At 47.9% G+C, this 13,968-nt stretch overlaps 1 pseudogene; it reads right to left on the bottom strand.

Annotated features, from left to right (window-relative positions):
- Positions 1–1,083: 1,083 nt before the first annotated feature.
- LOC144095605 (uncharacterized) lies at positions 1,084–2,413 on the bottom strand (annotated as a pseudogene).
- Between the last annotated feature and the right edge of the window lie 11,555 nt (positions 2,414–13,968).

Below are 13,968 nucleotides of genomic sequence, written 5' to 3'. Positions count from 1 at the left end.
GACCAGGACCGCGAATGTTACAAGGTGGCAAAATCCAGAATGACTTCCGGCGCCGGTGGTTGCTTTGGTCAGCGGGTGTGACAGCTCGAAAATATTTCGAAAAGACCTGAAGCCCCATAACCTCTCCCCCCCACCTTCCTGGCTACGCCCCTGTTGAAATCATGAGAAAGCTCTGCACCGATCCTATCCGGGGAGGCGTCGCATTCCAGGACAAGAGGCTTGAGTGGGTCACAATGCGCCTGGAAATCAGCGGACTTGAGGAGGTCCTTCACCTTGCTGAACGCTCGTGGTTGACTGGGACCCCACTCCCATTTAGCTTCCTTGCGGAGCAGTTGATACAGGGGGCCATGGTTGTAGATGCATTGGGAAGAAACTTGTGGTAGAATTACCATGCCAGATACGACCGTAATTCTGCGAGGTTCCGCGGCATTTGCATCAGGAGAATGGACTCCACGTTTTCCGACTTTGGTTGCGTGCCTGAGCACTAATTCGATCTCCCAGGAAATCCACCTGTGCTCGACGGAACTTGCACTTGTCCGCATTCAAGCCCATGCCGTTTTCCCTAAACCGCTGCAAAACTTCGTGCAGTGTGATGCAGTCATTGTGTGTCTCTGCGATGATGACGTCTTCTAAGTAGACTTGAACCCCAGGAAGTCCTTGCAAGTTGGTCTCCATGTGGCGTCGGAACAGTGCCGGCGCGGAAGCCACTCCAAATGGCAGGCGAGTGAAGCTAAACAGTCCCTTATGCGTGTTTATGGTTGTAAGTATAGCAAGGCATCCTCGTCTAAGTGTAGCTGATTGTAAGCCTCCCGAAAATCTATCGTGGTGAAAACCTGACCACCGTTTAACGTTGCCAGGATATCTTCTACCCGGGGCAGCGGATATTGCCCAGTGTGACAAGAGTTGTTTACCGTGAGTTTAAAATAACCACAGAGGTGAATGTGGCCGTTATGCTTTACTACCGGCACCACCGGTGCGGCCCACTAAAGCATCAGGCACAGAGACAATAATGTCCGTAACTTAAAGGCGCACATGTTCAGCGTCTACCCTTGGACGAAAGGAGTACGGAGCTTCGAGTGTTCTCTAAAATTTCGGTACCACGTTGTCCCGCATCTCAAAGTGCACCGGCGGACCCCTGATGAGACCTAGGCCTGGAGCGAACATGTCAAAGAATTCTGCTACCAGACGGTGCACGATAACATTGTCCGTCCCGACGAAAGACCTGCGCTCACCTGTCGTGTTCACGTTCATTACTGGCGCCTCCAGCACGTTGAACGCCTAGATCAAGAAGCGTCTGCACAGGCTGGAGCCGGAGCAACAGAGGACGGCCCGGGGTCCGTCCATCGACCGCTTTCCGCACGAAACCTTGAGCTTGAGTTGTCCGCGAACGGGAAGCCTTCCCTGGAAGGAAGTCAGTTTCAATGGCGAATCACGCAGCTTGGGCCACACTGTTTTGTTTTGCTCATAGGTGGCCCATGTGATGACCGACACTGGTCACCCTGTATTGACCTGCATGTCCACTGGAACGCCCCCCCCCCCAATTCAATGTACGTACAATGGGTTGCGTGATGCCGACGTAGCTGATATGACTGTCCGCTGCTTTCAACGCAAATATACCGTCCGTGCCCACAGATGTGCTCTCCTCCCGAGACGATAGGGTATCTACCTGATGAGACGACAGCCCTGGTGGCCCTTCAATGAACTCTCTCTCTCTCTCGACGGTAACAGGCTCGGGCGATATGGCCCCGCTGTTGACACTTGAAGCATGTTGCCGAATGGAACCGGCAATCCTCTGATTCGTGCCCTTTCGCTCCGCAGCGGTTGCACGAAATAATCCGTGGCCGGTTTCTGGGGTGATACGACTGCCCTCCAACCGCAAGTACGCTTCCTTCAGCGGCGTGGCTCATTATTTGCTGCGCGCTCGCTTCTGCCATTTCGGCTGATAGAATGATTTATTCTGCTTCACTTCTCGTCAGCTGCGGCTTCGCAAGCAACTGTCGACGCATTCCTGCGCTTTTCAGCCCACAAACGGTGCGATCTCGCAGCATTCGATCCAACGTTGCGCCAAAATTGCATGTGTTCGCTATTTGACGAATGACAACTACGAAATCTTTGCAGCTGGTCGCGTGTAAAGAATTTGTACGACTGTGCTATTTCGTTTAGTTGCGGCGAAAAGTGCTGCTGCAACAAAGCTACCACTTGGGCGTAAGAAATTTCGCTCACCGTGTCTGGCGCGCATCGAACTCTAAGTAAATCCAATGGTGTGGGTCGTCAGCGCTGCATCCAACAGGGCCCGCTTCTTCTTGTCGTCCGTAACTCCACTGCCTTCAAAAAAGGCCTCCAGTCGAACTTGGCAAGCTGTCCACTTGTCGCTCGTCTAGTCAAACAGCGGCGGGTTGGCATATCCTCCCATGGTGGCGAAGGCTACGGCGTACTAAGAGGGCGGCCCGTTGTCATCCAATCCTCGTCGCCACTGAAGAATCCGCACCATACACAGCGGTGGCTGGGCCAAGAGAACGTTTATTGATTTGATGCGTGGTAATATAGGCGTTGTGCGAAACGGTTAGAGAGGGACTGTGAGGAGGAGAACAGCAGCGATAACTGTTGCCGTAAGCTCGCGTGACGTCTTTCCGGTGTAGCAAAGAACGCTCAAAACTTGACGCCCTTCCTGCAAAAAAAAAAAAGTTTCGTTTTCACATACTAAACAGACTAGGAGATCGTCAACGAAGAGAAAAATTTTTAACGTGCGTTATTGTTCGAAGCAGTTCCATGAACTCTGCCGGTCATAGCTAGGAAAAGGTCACTGAGCACGGGGGAGTGCATGATCCTATTCAGATCCCTTGCGTTTGTATGGAACCAGAACCGCTTTGCGAACGTTCATTTCAGATAAACGGAAAGCAATTCTAGGAAACCATCCACAGATGAGGTTATGTTGAGGTATGGAGTAAAATAAATCTTAAACATCTAAAAGGAACCCACGAAAAGCTTTGCTCTCTATTCTAATTAAAAAGGCCAAGGGTTTCTTCCGCAATTTTCACCTGAAAGGATCTTGAATAAGAAGCAAGTTTTGGTCGTCTTGCAGCTATTTTGATACACCCTTCCGCCAGGACTATTTCTCGGAAGCTATAACGCGCAGAAGACTCTCAATCTTTTGTGTTATTGCGATGAGGAAGCAATCGAAGCAGGGGTTCTTATTACCTTCTATTTCACGATGATGATGATACTGGGTTTTTTATGGCACAAGGGAATCTAGGATCAAAGAGCGCCAAACACAAGGCTTTGGTCGGCTCAGGCTAAAATATGCCAAATGCTAAAATGAACACGGGGTGTATAGGGCCTAAGAATAGTGAGTATGTGCATAATTATAGTGAGTCAAGAAAGTGTATAAGCCAGGTGGAATAGCCTAAAGGGGTGTATAGCGCCTAAAAATTGTTGTAAGTGTTGTTACATATAAAAGACGAAGTCAGGGAGCCTCAACCCGCGTCCTTGCTTGAGGAAGAAGGGCGAGGTATCTGGAAACTACGGCTAAGCTCTGCCTTCTCCTCAGCAGTGAGGAGGGGCTGAGGTTATTTATAATAAGATAACTTTTTTAAAGAATACATGATTAAAAAATTAAAAAAAATCCCTTTCGAATGAAAATATGTAATCATATACTAGAAAATAAAGAAGAGTGTAGTGGTATTTTAAATATGTATAGTTCTGGGAAGTCCTGTCGTCTTTCGGTCTCCAATCTCGGGCACATGATTAATATGTGGAGAACTGAGATGTGGACTCCACATCTCGTGCATTGTGGTGCCTATATATCCTTTAAAAGATGTGTATGTGTGTGATGTATGTGTGTCCTATCCTCAGCCTGCAGAGAGCAACCTCTCTGAAAATATTTTGCTTTTTTGTGGCATACCTTCCGATCCTCGGATTTATTGTATGCAGTTTGTTGCGTGTTCCTCCGTCCCAATCCTGCTGCCACTCTGCGGAGTGCAGTCTTAATATGTGGCTTGATGTCCTGGGACGGAAGTTTGATTATATCGATACGACTGAGTTCGGCAGCTGACGCAGCAAGCCTGTCAGCTTCCTCTTTTCCATATATGCTGCAGTGACCTGGTACCCAGCATATTGTAACTTTAAGGTTAAACATGGGTGCAGACATAACATATTTCAGGAGGAAATTCATTAAAAAATTTTTTATAGCGTTTTCTAGAGGACAAGGCCATAATCACACTTAAGTAATCTGAGTGAACGGCAGTGGTTGGGATTTTCTTTTGCAGGAAGATACCATGATATTCTGTGGTAAATATGCTTGTGCGTCTATTCATTGTTTTTGTTTCGGAAAATTGACAGCTGTGAACTGCACATGAAACAGAGAATGTCATGGAGGCATCAGTGTAAAACTATGTGCACTGATATTTTGCTTGCAGGGACATGAAGTGCTGTTTTATGCAAAATGGCAACCCATGCTTGCAGACCTCACGAAAATATGTCACAGTTAACTGGATGCGCTTCCCAGGGAGCAATTAGGTCTTTAGAAGAAGTCACCAGAACATTAGAGACTGGTGTGTTCATGTCTTGGACAAGTGTGGCGCATGTAATGGGTAAAGGTGGGGTTTCAGACGGTCGGAATGAAAACAGTAGTGTACTGGTTGGGTTTCGCATTAGCAGGTTAGTTGCGTGGTCAGCAAGAGATAATACCTCCGTAGGAGATGTTATACTTGTAAACTTCCGCCATCGATCAAGTTACCATCGGTCCGCCTCAACGTACAAACTGACAATTGGGCTTGCACGGAATGCCCTAGTGGCTAAACGAAGACCTAGGTGGTACACTGCTTCGACCATTTTTAAGGCGCTATTTTTTGTGCTGACTCGTACACCACTTAGCCGAAGTCTATACGGTATACAATGACGCTGCCATCCGTACGCTGCGTCCGTACGTGTAGGCAAATTCGTTTTTTTCTAACAGGAAGAAACAAAAATATGGTTTAACTGGAGTTCGTCCAAAGCGAAAATTCACGCTGCTTCGTGAGCATAAGGGCACACACACTAAGGCTGCAACGAATGGCACGATTCTCGACGAGATGCGCTTTGCCTTGTTACGTGTGGTGTATGGCTTATGCCGTCCAGGCTCTTTCGTTATTAACTGTATTCTTGTCGTGCGTTGTAGCACTTAGCACCAATCGGATACGATGACAGAACTGTCTCAGTGTACAAGCATCGAGCTGTGCACTACCATGCCACATGGTGATGCCATATGAACGCCAGGCACTGCAAAGGTAGGAATGAACCAGTGCTCTTTAAGTTGCATGGTCTGCAACTTGTGAGAGTGCTGCCTTCATTTTCTGGACCCTGCTCTTTTCTTATTACGAGGCAGTTGTCTCAGATGAACAGTTTACGACTTCGCCGCCTGTTTATCAAGATCTGTCTTTACCAATGCCGAGATGCTTAAGCCACCTGCGTCCATCAGTGTTCTATCATAGTCGGTGGCAGAGGCTGCAGTTTCCAACCGCTGCTTCAGCAGCTTGCAGCCATTCACGAAGCAGCTACCAGCTTCTTGACAAGAGCCTTCTGAAGTATTAGACGACCGGCAGCTAGCTTTCTAGACACAAGGGCATCCTCCTCTCTCCCTGGCTCGACACGTGACGAGGGCGTGTCCCTATGTACGTTGGTGCGTGATAGAACAAGATAGGCCACTCCCAACCTGGGGTATCTGGGGAACAAGAACTGCTTAAAACTGGACAGCGAGTGCAGTGAAAGTGTGCTCCTCTTCTGTGCTCCCATGTAATGGTCAGTCCTGTTCCCTTTTGTGTGCTCCTATTGTGTGATCCATTTAGGGATCATGCTCCCTTTAAGGCTCCCTAAGCCTCCTTTTAAGATCCTCTCTTCGGAGAGAAGTTCCTTTTGACCTATATTTATGTAAATATTGTAAATAAACTCTCGTCTTCTTCCTCTCCTCACCCAACTCCTTTAACTCGTCGGCAGTCTTGTACTGGTAGTGGTGGCGGCGGTCGGAGCAAGCGTCGTTCCTGACCCCTGGTTCCGTCGGGAGCGACTCCGAGCCTCACATACAACTGGTGGCAGCGGTGGGATAGAAGCGCCATCTCCAACAAAGCTCAACAAATTGGGTGCGCGGTGCTGGGGTTGTGCTGGGTGCTTCGGGAACGATGGCCAAGTCACTTGCCGGCCCCGGTCTTGGACCGGAATTGTGACTTGTGCTGGATTAGCAATGGGCTCGGGACTCTCAGTATTCATTACCTGCTTGGTCATTGCGGTTGTGTGTAGCTCAGGCAGGGATGGCCCAGGCCCGTCTGCGAGAACCGTCTTTGCCTCGCCAGTCATATTGCTCCCAATCCTTAAATAGTATGCGGAGGGGGAGGACAAGTTGCGGAAATTCTTGGACGATCCTTTTCAATGCTCGCTACACTTTTAGAAGGTCTTTGACGAGGACGACAACGTCGTCGCAACTTAGCAGCAGCTTCTCTGTGTGTGGAATTGTGTATTTTCATTTGTTTGAGTATCGCCCTTTCCCTTTTGAGGCGAGGACAACCTTTTGAGGCAGCGTCATGAGGGCCGCGGCAATTGGCACACGTAAGGACTGTTGCCCTGCAAGTATCACCGCTGTGTCGCTGAGTGCACCGTGGGCACACGATGGGGAAATTGCACACAGTACTCACGTGTCCTATGTTCATGCATTTCCGGCACTGGAAAGGCTTCGGGACGCAAGGCCTAACAGCATGCCGGAAGTGCCCAACCTTCACGTACGTTGGAATGCAGTCCCCTTGGAAGGTCAACTTGGTGGACTTTGTCCTTCCAAGACGCTGAGCTTGCATTATAGCTACACCGTCAGTAGCTGGTTGAATCAAAATGGGCAGATCAGAGGCGCGGATGGCTATGTCGACGTCGTAAATGACGCCTGCCGTAGTGCCACTTCCTAGATGGACATGGTAACGAACGCTGCTGCCGCCGAGCGTTCTGATGTTGCTCAAACTCTCAAGCATGTTCCGGTCCATGACATCAATGGCGACGACATTCCTAAAGCAATTCACCCTCACATATTTAATTGCTCCCGGGACGCGGGCCTCCAGGAACGCAGATGTGGTTTGCCTATTGATGTGGTTGAGATCGTCGGTGGGAGTCTCTGGCACAAATAGGACAGTATGTGCCGATGATACTCGCTCTGTAGTGATCGTGGACGTACTTGACGACGACGAGTCCTCACCTCGGCGCAGTCTCCATTTGGCCTTCTTGCTTAGGACTTCGATGAAGACGTCGTTAGTCGAAAAGTCATCACTGGTGGCCGTGTACACCACGGTCGCCTGGCTGCTTGCGTCATTCGGGAGGCCAAGACGTTTCCTCTGGGCGGCAGCGGCTGACCGAGTGGACTGAAATTCAACAGCGTCCACTTCCATCACCGTCGCCAAAAAAGAAACAGTGGTTTCATTATAATGTCGTAAATCAGGAAAAAACTGAAGAGGCGAAGGGACGGCGTTCTGGTCTAGGGCCACTTCATCGTCTCACGCGCCAATTCTACCAGAGAGAGAGAGCTTTTGGAATTGAAAACTCCACACGTCTTCCCTGTTATTTAATCTTGTGTAGTTTCATGCCGACAGTCCGTAAAGGGCAGCGTCAGAATGGCCAGGCCACCAAACGTCGCTGCAGACGTAGTACTAATCTCAGCCGAGCAGGAAAGCGGCACGAACTTATTCTGAGGGAGTGAGCGTGAAAAACGTTTAATGCGCAGATGATTCGAGGTTAGTGAAGTGGGCCCTCATTCTAGGTGCCCATTGGCATTTGCCGCCGCTCTTTCCCGTTTACAGTCCCGGTTGGTCTAAACAGGTAGATTTAACTTGCTCCAAGGCTCTCAAGAAACTTGGGTTTTAAAAACATACGTTAAAAGATGCTACCAAAAACTGTAAGCTGACGGCGTGCAAGTCTCTAGTAATGCCTGTGCTTGATTATGCCTCGGCGGTCTGGTCGCCGCACTTTGCTAAAGACGTCACTAAACTTGAAAATGTACAGAAAAAAGCAATAAGATTTATATATTAGCGTTATGACAGTCATTTATCTCCCAGAGCTCACACCCGCACCTCATCACTCGATACACTACAACACAGACGCGTATGTGATCGCGTTATCCTTCTTCACAATATCATCAACAAGCGTATTTTTATCGACGCCCACTTTTCTGTCGCCAGTTCATCAGCACGTGTAACTCGCCGTACCAACCCGCTTAACATGGTGCCTTTTATGCCATTTTTAGGCTGCTTTAAATTCAGATTTTTTCCCTTTCACTGTCGAATTATGGAGCGATTTTGATACCGCATTACGTCAGGTGTCTGTGAATTACTTTGTGCGAGAATTACCTGCTCATATATTTTCTTCCTGATACTGTACTGCTCTCTGTGAAATTTTTGTACTCACACTTGTAATCATACACTTTCCTAATAATTTAGTTTCATGTGAAACCTTGTGTACCACCTCTGCAATGTCCCAACTGATTGGATAGCAGTATTTGTTAATAAAATAAATAAATAAAACCAACCAAAGCTGGTCCTCTTAGTGTGATCTGGAGATCACCGCCCCCAGTCCTCAACTGTTGTGTTATTAAAGCGAAACCATTACTGGCCTAACTGGAGGGAGCAAACTCGGCTCCGAGAAACGTTACGTCATAACCACGTGACGCCACGAAACGTGGCGCTGCTACCATAGCAACGCATCACGTGACTTCGCCGCGCCACCGAGCCAAGTCTTCGCCGTCGCTGCGCCGGGCTCCACAGCGGCGTAGCGGCTGCTGCCCGACCACGTGATCTAGTAGAGGCTTAGCTGTATTAAAAAAATTAGCTGTGGTTTAACTTATGCTGAACCTGGTTAGCGAGCGAAAGCTGTGGTGTATCGGGCAACTAGAAGCGGCTTGGCGTCTGTAACGTTGCGGGTGTTCCGCACACTTGAGAGGCAGCGCGCCCACACTGCCACCCTGGCAAGTGGCAGGTAAATTAATGGTTGATCGCGAGAGGTTGGTCCCCCAATGAACGCTGTGGCCTACTGCTGCAGTGTCGCGTGTTTTCCACAACGTTGTCAGCGCTAATGCATGCAGCCCACATCTCTCTCTCGCCACCGCCACGTACCTCAAAGCGCGACTGAGGCGTCCATTCACCCAGGGAGCTAGTTATGCGCCCTTCCTTTCATCAAAATCATCGGAGTCTATAACATTGTCAGCACCAACGCCATTGAACACAATGAACGCCGACAGCTTTCACTTTGTATATCCTGAATTAGCTGAGCAAATCCACAGCCTAATTTTGATTCTTGCAGTATCTGTATTGTTCTGACACGCCTATACCATGAGTGCGGATGAACGACTCGCTTGAAGACGACGTAGTACGCGCACTCGATGCAAGGGCCTCCGTACTCATAAACCTGCGCAAAAGCACGCTTTTCTGGGTGACTGTCGTATGCATTGTACGTATATATTTTGATTTGAGGTTAAGGAAAGACAAGCAAACAGTCCACGAACGTACAACATCGTGTAGCGCGCAGTTCTCGCCATGAATTCGCACCCCTTGGCCGTTTGAAGCATGCGTGTAGTCCTTGATAAAATGTCATCCTCAGAATGATGCTCGCATAAATTAGACGTGTGAGACAGTTTTTCTTGATACGTAATATCTACTTTGAACTTTAAACTGGCTGCCATCACTAGGCGGTGTGAAAAAATGATGATTGGTGGCGTCGTTTTTGTTGCCACTTGTGCAGCCGAGCACAAAGCAGGATGGCATGTCTAACATTCGCTTGTAGTCATCAAGTGCGCAGATTCTACAACAAACAAGTTTATACAATCACTACGAGCATTATCCCAGCAAAAAAAAAAAAACAGCTTGACACTCCGACTAGTCTGTCGTTATTCCAGCAAACAGAACTCCCGCGACAGCAGACGATGTAGAAAAGCTCGACTACAGCGCCACTAGTTCCAACGACCGCCACTTCAGGCACTTCCCCTGGTAAGCTGCGAAACTAGAACTGCATAAGAACGTCAGGCGAGAACACCTCCTAGATGCTTGGGCTGGCTAAACGACTGGCTTGTAGCAGGGGGGTCAGGCTTCGTATGCCTCCCAGCTGCCATAACTTAACCCCTGCCGCACGGCCAGTTTCAATGCCGATCGAGTCGAGGGCCTTCAAGATTCTCAATCGCCGTCGAACTCGAAGGAGTTGTGTCGCTACTACAAGGCAAATCTCAATGGCCATTGAAATGGTTCTCGTGTCTCACGCCAAGCTTGTGTGGCGCCACAATCGCTACTGTGGATTTTGGAAAATTAACAAAAATATTTGATAAATGTATACTAAATGCCTAAATACACGCATACGCGCATGTCGTTTAAAACCCCTTTGAATGCACGTACGCAACGGACAGATGCAGACACTGCTGTTGCCACTCTAATACAAGACGAGCCAAAACCAAGCCAGTCCAACTGCGTCGGAGCGCTGTTTCGTCTGGCTTAACATCCGTGAAATAGCCTTTATATCTGAAAAACAAAAGCTATTTGTCTCTTGAAATTTAGGTCGAGGGTAAGAATGGGCAAATAAAAGGCGAATACAACAGTTTAGAACACAATATTTTTTTCAGGGATTAGCGACGAAGCTGTTATCGCTGTAAAGCGGGAGGGCAGGGTGCCGCCATGTTGTCAACGCTATGAATGTACGCAAGCAACGCAAAGACCGCAACGCAAAATTAATGCGCGTAATGCACTTAAAACAAGTCTGATACAATTTTATAATTATTTTACAGACTGCTTGCATTAAAGTTTAGGCGAATAATGTTTGTTCATGCTTTTGTGCCTTGAATGTATCGTGTACGAAAGTGCGCTTGGCGCCTCTCGAAGCAACGCTAGCAACCTGGGGCAGCGCTCGAAGGCCCTGATATCTCGATGGAGTTCCGCGCTGCTCTGTTGACTCGATAGACTATTCACTTGAAGGCCGTTGAAACTACCCGTGTAGCAGCGCTCGGTCGCCTTTGAGTCGACAGACTATCGGTTCAAGGGCCTTTGAAATGCCCGTGTGACAGGGGTATTAAGGACGGTAGCACCAATTTCTCTTTCAGATATGTTCATAACGGTTGGCAGCGCAGTTACGGCGTATTAATCTCCATGGCAACGAACGACCGAAACACGCGGAGGTGGCCTGGCGGCTGCTTCACTCTCAGGCTGGTACAAAATCGGGCCCTCTAGGCGATGTAGGTGGATTTACAGTTGTCCGCCTGCTCTCCGCGAGGCCTGGCGCCGAGATTTACTCGGGTGTTCATACACCCTCTCATTGCTGTTGTGGCGTGTTAAAATTGGTTGCGCTACTTGTCAACAATGGTAACCGCAGCGCTCTGCCAATGTACGGAGATCAGAGAAGATATTTTCTGGGGTTTATTGGCATAGATATCCATCCCGTTACTTTCAGTTTAAAAGACAGATTTCCAGTGTTGTAGGCGTTACCGGAAAAAAGTAACTAATTACGTTACTTTTTACGCTAGAAAAAAAGGAACGCCTTACCGCCCTACGTTCCTTACGAAAAAAAAGGTAACGCGTTACCGTTACCATTACCGAAAAAAAGTACCGCACATTACTTTGCCGTTACTTCAAGGCCATTAATTTTGATTAGTGCGTCTTGGCCTAAGAACTCACAATAATAACTTTATAAAGTTCATATTTCACATAAAACTTCGAGCCCAAACAGTGATTTTACGCGAAATCCTGATTCAACTAGAATACTTTGCACAAATGTGCAAGAGCTTAGCAATGATATAGTGGCCTAAAGTTGCCTGCAGAGTTACATGTGATGGCTTCTAACTCTGTGGCACATGCTGAAGCCATTATCTGAATGTGACTTTAAACACAAAATTACACTGCATCATCAATTCTAACTTTACAAAGGAAACATCACTGAACTCTCAACAAATTTACAGTAATTCTCAAAAATGTGATGCTCCAAAATGCTGGGGCTACGGGTTTCTGAGGGTTTAGCATCCCAAAGCGACTCAGACTATGAGGGACAGCGTAGTGAAGGGCTGCGAAAATTTCGACCATCTCTGGGATTCTTTAACCTGCACTGACATCGCACAGTACACGGGCCACTAGAATTTCACCTCCATCGAAGCTCGACCGCCGCGGCCGCGAGTAAACTCCCGTCTTTCGGGCCAACAGCCGAGCACCATAACCACTGAGCCACCGCGGCGGCCCGTTCCGAAAATGCTCGGCATGCTTCCACTGTTTAGAGAGTTTTATGCCTATTCTCTCTCTCTTTTTTAGTTGGGTGTTTCGTCAGGGGCGGCAGTATTCAAGCATGCATGCGAGCCGCAACAAGGGTCATCGAGAGCACCTGTACATCTTGTTTATTTGCAACATCACTTTAGGTGCTCTGCTGTTTTTTTTTTCTCTCAAAAACAGAGCGGTGTGGGGGGCAATTGGAACAAAGAGCAACTAGTAACGTGACACCTCACGTTAGCAAAAAATGTTAACGTAAGTACGTTGCCCGTTACAGTTCCGAAATGGTAATGAGTACGTTAATAAGACACCGGGAAAAGCATCGGGTTACCGGTAGTGCCGTAACTTGTAACGCGGTACCGCCAACACTGCAGATTTCTCAAAAGACACTTTATGTGTAGGTTACAGCGTTTCGTACGATACAGATAATGTGTGTCTTCGCTCAAATTATGTTAGCTTTATATCAAACGGCGCAGCTGACATTTTCAGCACATTATTTCGTGCATCATTCACGCACGCATGTGCGATCATTCCTTGCATATTGGGCACGTAATACAGGAGGATCTTCCTGTGGAAAGTGAGTGCACGCAATTTAATGCACGCATGATGTACCTTACAATCGCTGGTAATTGCAAAAAAAATTGTTTAGTAATTATGTATACATGTGAAAGCAAGCCACTCTCAAGCCGTGGCATTCAATGTCCAAGCTAATATTAAAATTATCATCATCATCATCATCATCAGCCAGACTACGCCCACTGCAGAGCAAAGACCTCTCCCATGTCCCGTCCTTTTCCAGCTGTGGCCCCCGTAACCTCGCAAATTTTTTAATATCATCAGCCCGGCTAACTTTCTGCCGCTCCCTGCTACGCTGGCCTTCTCTTGTAATCCACTCCGTGACTCATAAGAAGCAGCGATTACATTGCCTTCACGTTACATGCTCCGCCAAAGCCCATGTATTCCTCCTTATTTCGGCTAGGCTATCATTAACCCAAGTCTGTTCCCTCAACCACTCCGCCCGTTTCCGGTCTCTTAACGTTACACGTATTATTTTTCTTTCCATGGCTCGCTGCGTTGTCCTTAACTAACGCTGAACCCTTTTCGTTAGCCTCCAGGTTTCTGCGCCGTAGGTGAGTACCGGTAAGATACAGCTGTTTTATACTTTTCTCTTGACGGATATTGGTAAACAGCGATTCATGATCTATGCGAACCTGCCATATGCGTTCCACACCTTTCTCATTCTTATAGGTATTTCCCTCTCATGATCCGGATCAGCGGCCACTACATACCCTAAGTTGACGTATTCCCTTACTACTTCCCGCACCTCGCTACCAATTGTGAACTGCTGTTCCCTTCCGAGACTGCTGAACGTTACTTTGGTTTTCTGCATGTTTATTTTATGACCTATCGTTCTGCTCTGCCTTTACTCATTGATCATGCTTTCCAGCCCATCTCCTGAGTTACTTAGCAATGTCATCTGCGAGTTGCAAATTGCTTATGTATTCACCAGTAACTTCTATCCCCAACTGTTCCCTATCGAGGCCTCAGAATACGTCCTGTAAACAGGCGGTGAATATCATTGGCGAGATCGTGTCTTGCACCTAGACACCCTTCCTTACTAGAATTTTATCGCAGACTTTATGAAGGGCTATGGTAGCTTTGTATTCCTGATATATATCTTCCAGAATTTTCGCATAAGCCTCTTCTAGTCCAAGGTTCTGCAATGCCTGTGTGACCG

The sequence above is a fragment of the Amblyomma americanum genome, chromosome 6 (assembly GCF_052857255.1).
Source record: "Amblyomma americanum isolate KBUSLIRL-KWMA chromosome 6, ASM5285725v1, whole genome shotgun sequence".
NCBI classification, from domain to species: domain Eukaryota; kingdom Metazoa; phylum Arthropoda; class Arachnida; order Ixodida; family Ixodidae; genus Amblyomma; species Amblyomma americanum.
The sequence above is the reverse complement of the archived record's forward strand: the minus strand, read 5'-3'. Positions and strand labels throughout refer to the sequence as shown.